The 10,414-nt window shown below is 48.0% G+C and overlaps 1 pseudogene; it reads right to left on the reverse strand.

The window, feature by feature from the left end:
• Positions 1 to 8,279: 8,279 nt before the first annotated feature.
• LOC102985487 (lactoylglutathione lyase-like) overlaps positions 8,280 to 10,414 on the reverse strand; it is a 29,822-nt pseudogene continuing 27,687 nt past the window's right edge.

Here is a 10,414-nt window from a genome sequence, read left to right on the forward strand (position 1 = left end):
AGAGAGGGGGCTTGAAGTCCTTCTGTGGTGACCAGTCCCTACCCAGGTTGAGATCTCAGAACTCCCACCCTGCCCCCGCTCCTTGCACACGTGGCCAGCTCACCCTGAGGCTGTTAGAAGCAGAGGCTTACCTCTCTGAACAGATCAATTCTAGATAAGACCCCTTTGATGGTCTAATTATCCTTGGCTCACTCTTCTATGTTATGTAAGGAGACCGATTGGTATTTCTGAAGAGTTAACACATTCCTCCAGCCAGGTCTCAATGGTGAGTACAACGTTATCCCTCCTTCTACCCTTGTAACCAAAACATCCTCACTATCCAAGCCCAAACGTGATCAGTGTAACTTGGACGTCTCCTCTTCTGAGAGTGTCATCAAACAGTGGTTTGTGGGAAATTCCCCACATGCAGGCTGTTTGTGAGAGAATCACAAAAGGACACTTAAAAAAATTAACCTCCAGTATGGTATGAGTCTACAACATCCAGGAAGGGATAACCAGTGGGACAAAGCTATACAAAGAAAAAAGAAATTTGATCTGACCTTTAAACTGTAGGTAGGATTTGGTAGATAAGTGAAAGAAGGGAAGACATGCCCAGACGGGAAACAGAGAGCAAAGGTGTGAAGTTAGGAGTGAGTTGGTGACGTGGCGGAATAGTAAGGAAGAGGAACCAGGCCCAGGGGGAAAGGAGACGGCCCCGGGAGTAAAGGGAAACACGTTTTAAAAGATGGAATGGGGGCTTCCCTGGTGGCGCAGTGGTTGCGCGTCCGCCTGCCTATGCAGGGGAACGGGGTTCGCGCCCCGGTCTGGGAGGATCCCACATGCCGCGGAGCGGCTGGGAGCGTGAGCCAAGGCCACTGAGCCTGCGCGTCCGGAGCCTGTGCTCCGCAACGGGAGAGGCCACAACAGAGGGAGGCCCGCATACCACACAAAAAAAAAAAAAAAAAAAAAAAGATGGAATGGGGCTAGATTATTAAAACCCTTGAAAGGCAGGCAGGTGAAGTTTCTATTTATTTGACATAGTAGATGGCAAGGAGCCTCAGCAGATGTTTAAGCAGGGGAGTAATACAAAATACCATCAATCCTTACCATTCATGGGTTCTGTATTTGCAAATTCGCCTACTTGCTAAAATGTACTTGTAACCCCCAAATCAATTTCCATAGTCATTTGTGGTCATGTGCAGAGCAGCAAAAAATTCAAGTCACCCGTTGTGAACATTGCCAGCTTGGGCTGAGCAAGGTGGCACTCTGCCTTCCTGTTTCAGCTCTCATGCTGTGAACAGGTGTCCTTCTGTGGTCTAAATGGTGCCACGTTTTTTGCATTTGTATGCTTTTCGTTGGTGATTTTCCTGCTTTTGTTTGTTTCTTTGTTCATTTCATTTTGCTGTTTAGCTATCCAGTGTTCCTAAGCGCAAGAAGGCTGTGATGTACCTTATGGAGAAAATACATGTGTCGGAGAACCTTTACTCAGGCAGGAGCTATAGTGCTATTAGCTGTGAGTTCAATGTTAATGAACCAACAATAAATATTAACTCAGGTGTCTTTAAACAGAAACACACATAAAACAAGTTTATGTATTGATCAGTTGATAAAAATGTCGTGACCAGAGGCTTTCAGGAACCTAACCCTGTATGTCCCCTAGGAGCAATGGTTCAATATTCACCAGTTCAGTGTTTGAGACTACTTTATAAAACTTAACTAGCTTGAATAACAAGAATCAACTGTAGCAGTGTTTGGGAACTGGATGGAGGCCACAAGACCATCAAGAGGAAACACCTCCTGAGAGCACGTGCACTAGAGCCAGTGCCTGGGTTTGCATCCCTGCTCTGTCACTTGTGAGCTGTGTGGCCTTGGGCAAGTCGCTTAGCCTCTCTGTGCCATGGTTTCTCATCTGTAAAACTTTGTTATGGGGTGGCTAGGAGAACCTCAAGGTGTCAATATTTGTAAAGTATTTAGAACACTACCTGGGACGTCATGAACACTCTTTGCATGTTTTGTGTTTGTTAAATAAATGAAGAAAGGAACAAAAGAAAGAGAAAGCAACTGATTTCACAGGCGAGGAAACTGGGTCGGGGATAGGAAGAACTTGCCACACCTGGATTATTAGCAGACCTGCTGGGGTCTTTCCAACAATGGCGTGGGATGAGGCTGGCACCGGAGAACCCGCTCCCAGACTGTTGTGATGACATTCTGATGCAGAGACGCAAGGGGGAGGTGGCCGCAGCAGGCACAGGAGCAAACCCACAGTGTGACCCAGGGACCCACCGAGTCCCCGTCATGGGAGCTACTCCCCATGATCCCTCCACCCACAAACCCCCACGTGCCACTTCAAGCCACAGGCCAGATGGATTCTAGAGCGCTCTAAAGGTACGCCTCTCCATCTCGCCCTTTAAGAATTACTAGGGATCTCCAGGTTGTGCCGCAGAGGAGCAAGAAATACTACCAAGCTCGGCCAGAAACCTAATGAGAAACCGAACATGGCCAGACAGAAGCTTAACAAGAAATACCGGCCCGGGCTCCTGAGAAGAACAGCGGGCCTCGGCGGCCGAGCAGGTGGCCTGCCATCTCCCCTCCACCCCGCGAATCGATCGTGCCCAAGGCTACCTAGTGCGGGGAAGTAGATAAAGGCAAGATATACGACAGGAGGGGCCCAGGGCTGATGAAAGGGGAAGAGAAGGCAGCTTAAATCAAGGGGCAAGTGCTGCGAGAGAGGGGAGATAACAGGATTTGTGTTTATTGTTAACAAGGAGAATCGGCTGAGGTGCTGGGGCCGTGAGATGGGTGCGCAATTGGAGAGGAGGGCGGGGAGGGGCCAGAGGGAGAGTGCCTGGTGCTCCCAGTGAATCACGGAAGCTCTGGGGGGCAGGCAGGGAACCCGAGCCAGAAACAAGTGCCTGAAAGGGCAAGATCCCTCCTGGTCCATTTGGTTATGTCCATAACTGCCTTTCACCTTCCGCCCTTTGTTTCCACACTTTCCTGGGCATCACAGAGCACTCTAAAAGATATCCACAACTGCCACCTCCTCCCACCATGGGCTCCATCAGGATAGAATTCAAAGCCCACGTTGGAACCATACACACAACAGCAAGTGCTTACTGGGAACTTCCTCTGTGCCTGTGGCTGAGCGAAGAGCCTCCTGTGTCTTATTCCAGCCAACATTCACTCCGGGACTGAGGCCGTGGGGTTGTTCCCATTGCACAGAGGAGGAAACTGAGGCTCACAGAGGCTAAGGAACTGACCCAACGCCATAGAGTGGCACTGGAATTCCAGCCCAGGCAGTCTGGCTCCAGAGGCCACCTGGATTCTAGACTGACTCGGTTGCCATCCTTATTATCCACATCTAAAGGGAGATTGTGGGGCTCCATCACATCCTCTCGGTGTCTCTGTGGCGGACAGTTCCATGCACACTGGCCGTGTCCCATCTCAAGGACAAGCCAGGGAATCGCTCCACTGTCTTGCCAGTGGATCTTCCCCAAACTGCAGAAACAGCTCAGTTCTCCAGCGGGTGCAGCCAGGAAGTAGGGGGAGTTCCCCCTCCACTGGGGGGTGGGGTGGACAGGAGTTGGGGGATGAATGCTGCCCCAGTCCCTCAGAGGGACATTTCTGAGGCATTCTCAGCACAGCTCCTCAGAGGGTGTCTCACAGGGCGGAGCCCTGTTGCCCAGAGAGACACCGGCTCCCTACAGCCCGCCGGGCTGGCCCCTCCTCCTTCCCACTTCCCCGGCCCCTGACTCCTGCTTCCTGCACCTCCTTCCAACTAGACCTCAGCATCCAAACCCTCATCTTGGGCTCTGCTTTGTGGGGGGAAGCCAGACTGAGACAGGACGCCATCTACCTTAAATACATGACAATACAACAGCAGGACTGGCTAAGCCAAGACATAGGCTGAGGAAGTATATAAGGAAGGGTATTCCGCTTATTCTCTCATTCTTCCGCAGCCCAGAAAATAAGAACTTTGGCCAGTACCGCTTCCCCACCCAGAGAAGTGCTGGGGGAAATACTGCTATCTTTCTTTTCGCTCTTGACTTTTTGCCCAACCTGCTGGTGACAGCTTGGCTTCCGAGAGCCACGATGTCTAATGGGTGGCACTGCCCATCCCCCAGAGCAAGAAACCACCCCCATGGTCAACGGGTCACGCTTGCTCACTTGGGCAGCCTGGGCCACGGCTCCGGGGGCTCACCCTGACTTCCTGGTGTCCATGTAGGAAGCCCCCTAAGGGGCATCTTCATGGGCAGAGGCCTGGCATCCCCAGCTTCTCAGCTGGGACACAGTGATAAATCCCGTGTAGGGGTGAGTGGTGGGAATGAACCCTCTGAAGTGTAAAGAAAGAACTTTGAAACAGGAAAGAGGGTTTTCCTAGCCTGGGAACTCCTGTGGAGTTTCCATCAAGGCCCCAGATGGCTACATCATAGATCTTGTGACTCATGGTGACAACGGCCAGCTCTCGTGGTTGGGACAATAGACGGGGGTCTGAGCTGAGGCTGAACCCCCCTCCCCAGAGCCCTTCTGCCCCTTGGCCTCCCTGCTCCCCAGTTCTGCCCAGGAAGGTGACCTCAGTCTGCACTTGGCCACTGTGGTGTCTGCACCAAGCAGGGAAGTGCACGGGAGGGGCAGGTTCTTGGTCCAATGGGGACAGTTGCCCACACACAGCTGCAGGCCCCCTGTGCCCTCGGGCCTCCAACCAGTTTATCAGACACTTCAGCTTAGCTTTCACCACTGTGCACCCATCCAGTTATTGCACGCACATGCATGTTCCTACTAAGTCCTCCCAGAAGGAGACGAAAGAAAAGGCTCTTCTCCCCTGCAATGACCAAGGCACAGGTCTCTTCCTGCATTAGAAAACAAAGTTCAGAGAGCCAGATTTGAGAAGATGTGAAATTGAGAACCATCTCAGGAACACACGATCTCGTTATTCAGTGCCACGTGGAGGCTCGTACAAGTTGTTAACATTTATAACTATTAACAACTTGTCTTGAAAGTACACAGAGAGCAAAAGGGTCTTGAAAAATTCTTAAGACTTTGGAAATGGTTGCCACATCCTGTAAAAATAACTTCCCAAGAAAATCATGGCATTTGGCTTGATGATCTTACCTGAGGGTGGACTGCCCTCGGAATGATGTCGCAATGCACATCTCTGTGTCCCCGACAGAAAAACAAACCAGAGGCGGGTCATTGGCGTTTTTCTCTTCTCCCTCCAGATTGATGGCGGGGAAGGTCTGTGACTCCCATAGGTTCTTTTTCTCCAACGAAAAGATGAGGAGTCTAGTTCTGTGAAGAAATGATTTTGATTTGGTGATTAGGGCAAGTAATCTCTTGAAAAGGTGGCAAAAATGCTGAAGAGCTGAGACCCAAGGTTAAGAAGTCCAGCCATTAAGGGCAGGAAGCAGAGCATTCTAGGCAGAGGAGATAGCACATGCAAAGGCCCTGGGCAGGAGTGAGTTTGGCTTATTTGAGACACCCAAGGGAGTCAGTAGAACTGGAACAGAGAGGAAGTCGGTGGAGACTACTCTCCACCCAAGGGTTTGTGGAGTGTGTATGTTAGTCTTCTGGTGATGGGAGCCAATAAAACTTTTCAAGCGGGGGAAGGAGCTTGCAAACAGCTGGAAGATCAGGATTTAAGATCTGTCACTGTTGGTGCTAACATCTCCTTCTACTGCTCAGTGGATGCGTAACTGCAAAGCTTTGACCCCATCACCAGGTTGTAGCTTAGCACAGATGAATTTAAACTTCTCATAAAATCGCCTGTATTCTGTAAATAATCTGATTCCCTTGGTCCAACAGAATCAGAAAGAAAAAAATGTTTAAAGCCCCCCCCCCCAATTTTGTTTTACTTGCTCACATCCGAGAGACAGAGTTCAGAACTAGACTTCCTGGTCTGAGCCTGAGAGGCATGCTGTCTGCTGCCAGCACAGAGTGGGAAAAAGAGAAAAGGTGTTCAGGGTTGGCTCTCTACAGGGGGACTTCACTGTTTGCTGAAACTGTCAAAGAAATCACCCATATTTGGCAACTGTAATGCAGTTTGGGTAATGCCTGACACTCTGGGGGCCTGTGTTCCCCCACCCTCCGAAGTCCAGTTTGCCCTTACATGCCCAGCTAAATGGATAACATGAAAAAGCCCAATGACATCAAGTGTTGGCAGGGATGTGGAGGAACTGGAGTGCTCATTTATTATGGGTGGGAATACAAAATGCTATAGTCACTTTGGAAACCATTTAGCAATTGCTTAAAAAGTTAAATATATACTTGTCATGTGACCAATTAATCCCCCCCAAGAAATTTATCTAAAAGAAATGAAAACACAGATTCTCAAAAAAGTCTTGTGCAAGAACGTTCACAGCAGCTTGTATTCATGATAGGCAAAACCCGGAAATACCTCAGGTACCTGTCCATCCACAGGAGAATAAATAAACACACTATGATATATTCATAGTCTACTGCAATAGGAAAGAAATGAGCTACTGACACATGCTACAGCATGGATACATCTCAGAAGCATTCTGCTGAGTGAGGGAAGCCAAATGCAAAAGGGCACTTTCTGTGTGACTCCATTTACAAGTGCTAGAATAGAAAAAAACTAACCTATAGTGATAGAAATCAGATAAGGGCTTGCTTCTGGGGATGGAGGGATTGCCTGAGAAAGGCACAAGGGAATTTTCTGGGGTGGTGGACATGCTCTCTCTCGATGGGTATGTGGGTTACACAAGTGTACACTTCTATCAAATTGATCTAACTATATGCTTAAAGATCAAGATTTCACTAAATGTAAAATACATCTCATTTTTAGAGACGTAAAGATAAATAAAATTCACTTACTTTTGGCAGTCTTCGCTACCTCCTCCAGACTAGATTAGGGGCTCTTCTTGGCTTGGAAGCTCCCAGAAGCAGACCCAGAGATGAATATTTGCACGCAGGTGATTTATTTGGTAGGAGAGAAGAGAAGTGAGACAGAGAAGGGATATGTTATCAAGCAGGTTACCACCGCGGGCAACAGGGCTCAATCCTGTCACTCAAATGACACAAGGTGTCACCCAGAGGGGAGGGAGCTAGGGTATCTATACACCAGCTTCTATTAGTCATTGGTTGGGGCGTAATTCACCAGCTCTTTTAGCTGACCAGAGCATGGGTAGCGCAGGTCCAATGGCCAGAGAGAGCCTCTCCCCACCCCAGGGAAAGAAATGCAGGGCAAGGGACTATGGGAAGGGCTCCAACAGCGTCTGCTGCATGCCTCGTCTTGTTTGCCCCCCTAGCCTCCTGCATGCCTATTTATCCCACAGTAGTAGAAAGAATGATTAAAAGCTCAGGTGATGGAATGAGGCAGACTTGACCTCAAATTCCAGCTCTGTCACTTTCTACATGACAACTTGAACAAATGGTTGTTCTTCTATAAAACGGGGGTCTTGCATTGTTGAGGGGATTCAGTGAGTTCTTCCCTGTTCCGTACTTGCCACAGCACCAAGCACATCATAGGAACTCCAATAAACACTAACAGCAATGAGCAGTAGTGTTACTATCTCATTCATTCTGTTTGCCCCCAAAAGTCCGAAATAATGTTTTTCCAATTTCTCTCTTCAATTATTTTTAAGATTTAATTGTTGAAAGAGAATACATGTACATAGTTCAAAATCCAAAAGGTATTAAAGAATCAACTGTGAAAAGTCTCCCTCCTTTTGCAGTAGCCACCCAGGGGCCCTCCTCACAAGTAACCAAGATGATCAGCATGTTTGGGTATATTTCCCAAAGATATTTTCATACAGCATTCTAACATATACTTTGGGCTTGCTTCTGTTTTTCTATGGCTGAATCCAGTACAGGATGGAGTTTGATTTGGCATAACTGATATACGCATTTTTAGCTTTCTATTTTGAAATAATTTTATTTATTTGTTTATTTATTTATTTTGACATATACGAGAAGCTTCATTTTTGTTCGGGATTCTTTACTTCCCATTCTGAAAAGTTACTTCTGAGGAACTGAAACCCCAGAAGGTAACCACAACAAAAACTTATTAAGTGGTTTTTTTTTTTTGAAAATGATGATTCAAAGTCAGACTTGTAGACTTGTATCTCTTCAGGAGACAGAAGGCAAATGCAGCCCCTGAAGGGAATTGTTCTAATTATTGCCTAAAAAAATAAAGTTATACAACTACATTCAAGGACATAAGACAAAGCACTACTTTAAAGCTAGAATGGCTGAACAGTTAGGTGCAAAACATAGCTGAAATAGGAAAGGAAAATGGACTGAAGAATAATTTGAATTGAGACAATAATCCATCAGTCCTAGGTGCTTCTGTTAACTGAATATCCTGAATCACATTGCTTCCTTTTTTACCTTCCACAATGTCTTCACTGAAATCTCAAAGCAGCATTCTCACAGAACTAAATAAAATGATCATTTTGTTAGGATTCAAAATTTCAATCCAGTAGCCATCAGGATCTTGATAAATGCCAGGCCTTTCATTTTACCATCATCAGGTTTCTTCACAAATTTGACTCCCAGAGTTCTTCACACCTTATACAAGCACCGTGAACGTCAGGAACAGCAATTCCAACGTGACCAAGTCCCCGAGGGTCTGAATTGCCACTGTGGTAACTCTGCATCTCATCATCTTCAGCGCCCCAATTGTGTGTCAGTTCAAGCATAGCTTTTCTGGAGAATGCCCATGCTACTCTTTCACCTTTGTCTTTGGGGATGTCATTTTTACCCTCATAAGCCAAGAAATAGAGTGAAAATTTCATAGTGGGAAAATCTAATTTTTGGAGTAGTGTCATTCCAAGAATTCGAGGATAAAAATCCAGTGACTACTTAGGATCCTTCATTCGCAGCATGGTCTGCTGCAAGAGAGAATCCTTGGTGCTGGGGTCCGGGTAGAGGCAGCAGCCAAGGGCGGCCTCGTCAGTGAGTCTGCTGGACGTGGGCTGCAGCTCTGCCGTGGCTGCACTGCTGCATCGTGGACGACGGTCCCCGGGGACGCAGCAGCCACCCACACTCTGCAGGCCGCGAAGCTCCCTTTTCTGAAATCATTTTAGACTTATAGAAGAGCTGGAAAGATAAAACAGAGTGTTCTGGTATATCCTTCACCCAGCAGCCCCCAGTGTTAATATCGCACATGACCATGGTACACTGATCAAAACTAAGAACCTGACATTGGTGCCGTACTATTAATTACACTACAGATTTTATTTGGATTTCACCCGTGCGCGGATCCACCCCAAGAAAGCATGTTGCATTTAGTGGTCATGTCTCCTAACTCTCCTCCAGCCTGTGACAGTTTCTCACCTTCCCTTGTTTTCGTGATCTTAACACTTTTTTTTTTTTTTTTTGCGGTACGAGGGCCTCTCACTGTTGTGGCCTCTCCCGTTGCGGAGCACAGGCTCCGGACGCGCAGGCCCAGCGGCCACGGCTCACGGGCCCAGCCGCTCCGCGGCACGCGGGATCCTCCCATACCGGGGCGCGAACCCGGTTCCCCTGCATCGGCAGGCGGACGCGCAACCACTGCGCCACCAGGGAAGCCCCATCTTAACACTTTTGAAGGATCCTATGCAGTTATTTTAAATTGAATGAATCTAGGGAGTTCCCTCGTGGCCTAGTGGTTAGGATTCAGCGCGGTCACTGCCATAGCCCAGGTTCGACCCCTGGTCGGGGAACTGAGATCCTGCAAGCCACGTGGCGTGGCCCAAAAAACAAAATTTAGTGAATCTACATGTCTTGGTGTCCCTGAAGGTCACCAGGACACCTTGACGCTCCACATTTAGAACTGCTAGTGCAGGGAGAGGGCACTGAGCACTTCGTTGCTGTCACGGACACGGGAAGGAGAGAAATTCAGATCTCCGCCATCGATGTGTGACACTGGACAAGTAGCACTCCCTCTCTGGGCTTCAGACTCCCCTTCATTACAATGAAGCAGTGAAACCATATTGGCATGTCTGAAATTGTGTAGTCAAAGCAGTCTACAGACTCTAAGACCTCTTAGAGATCCCAATGTATGTTAGCATACTAGAGGCACTGAAAAGTCCTGCAGTAAAGACACCTGCGTTAACGTAGTTTCACCCAGAATTGGTGAGACTATGTATTTGACTGGAGGAGTAAAATTGTTCCCTTCCACCTATTTACCTGCAGGGAAGACCCTTTGGGACATATGGACTTGGTGATACAAAAGATCTGTGAATGGAGCTTCAGTTTGATAGGGATACAGGAGCAAGCACACTGCCCAGAAAAAGCTGACCATGAAGCCGGAGCCGGGGGAAAGTTTGGAAGGGGGGACACAAAGGGTAAGGCTGAGCAAAGAAGAGGAGGCAGACTTCCCCTTGGCTTCCCATCCCTTCAGAGCCAGCCCAGACCCTGGGCATTGAAGGATCCACGTAGAGATATATATGGCGCCTCCTAGGAACAAAACTTGGAAATATCCATCAAAATTGGC

The sequence above is a fragment of the Physeter macrocephalus genome, chromosome 19, assembly GCF_002837175.3.
Source record: "Physeter macrocephalus isolate SW-GA chromosome 19, ASM283717v5, whole genome shotgun sequence".
Lineage (NCBI taxonomy): Eukaryota > Metazoa > Chordata > Mammalia > Artiodactyla > Physeteridae > Physeter > Physeter macrocephalus.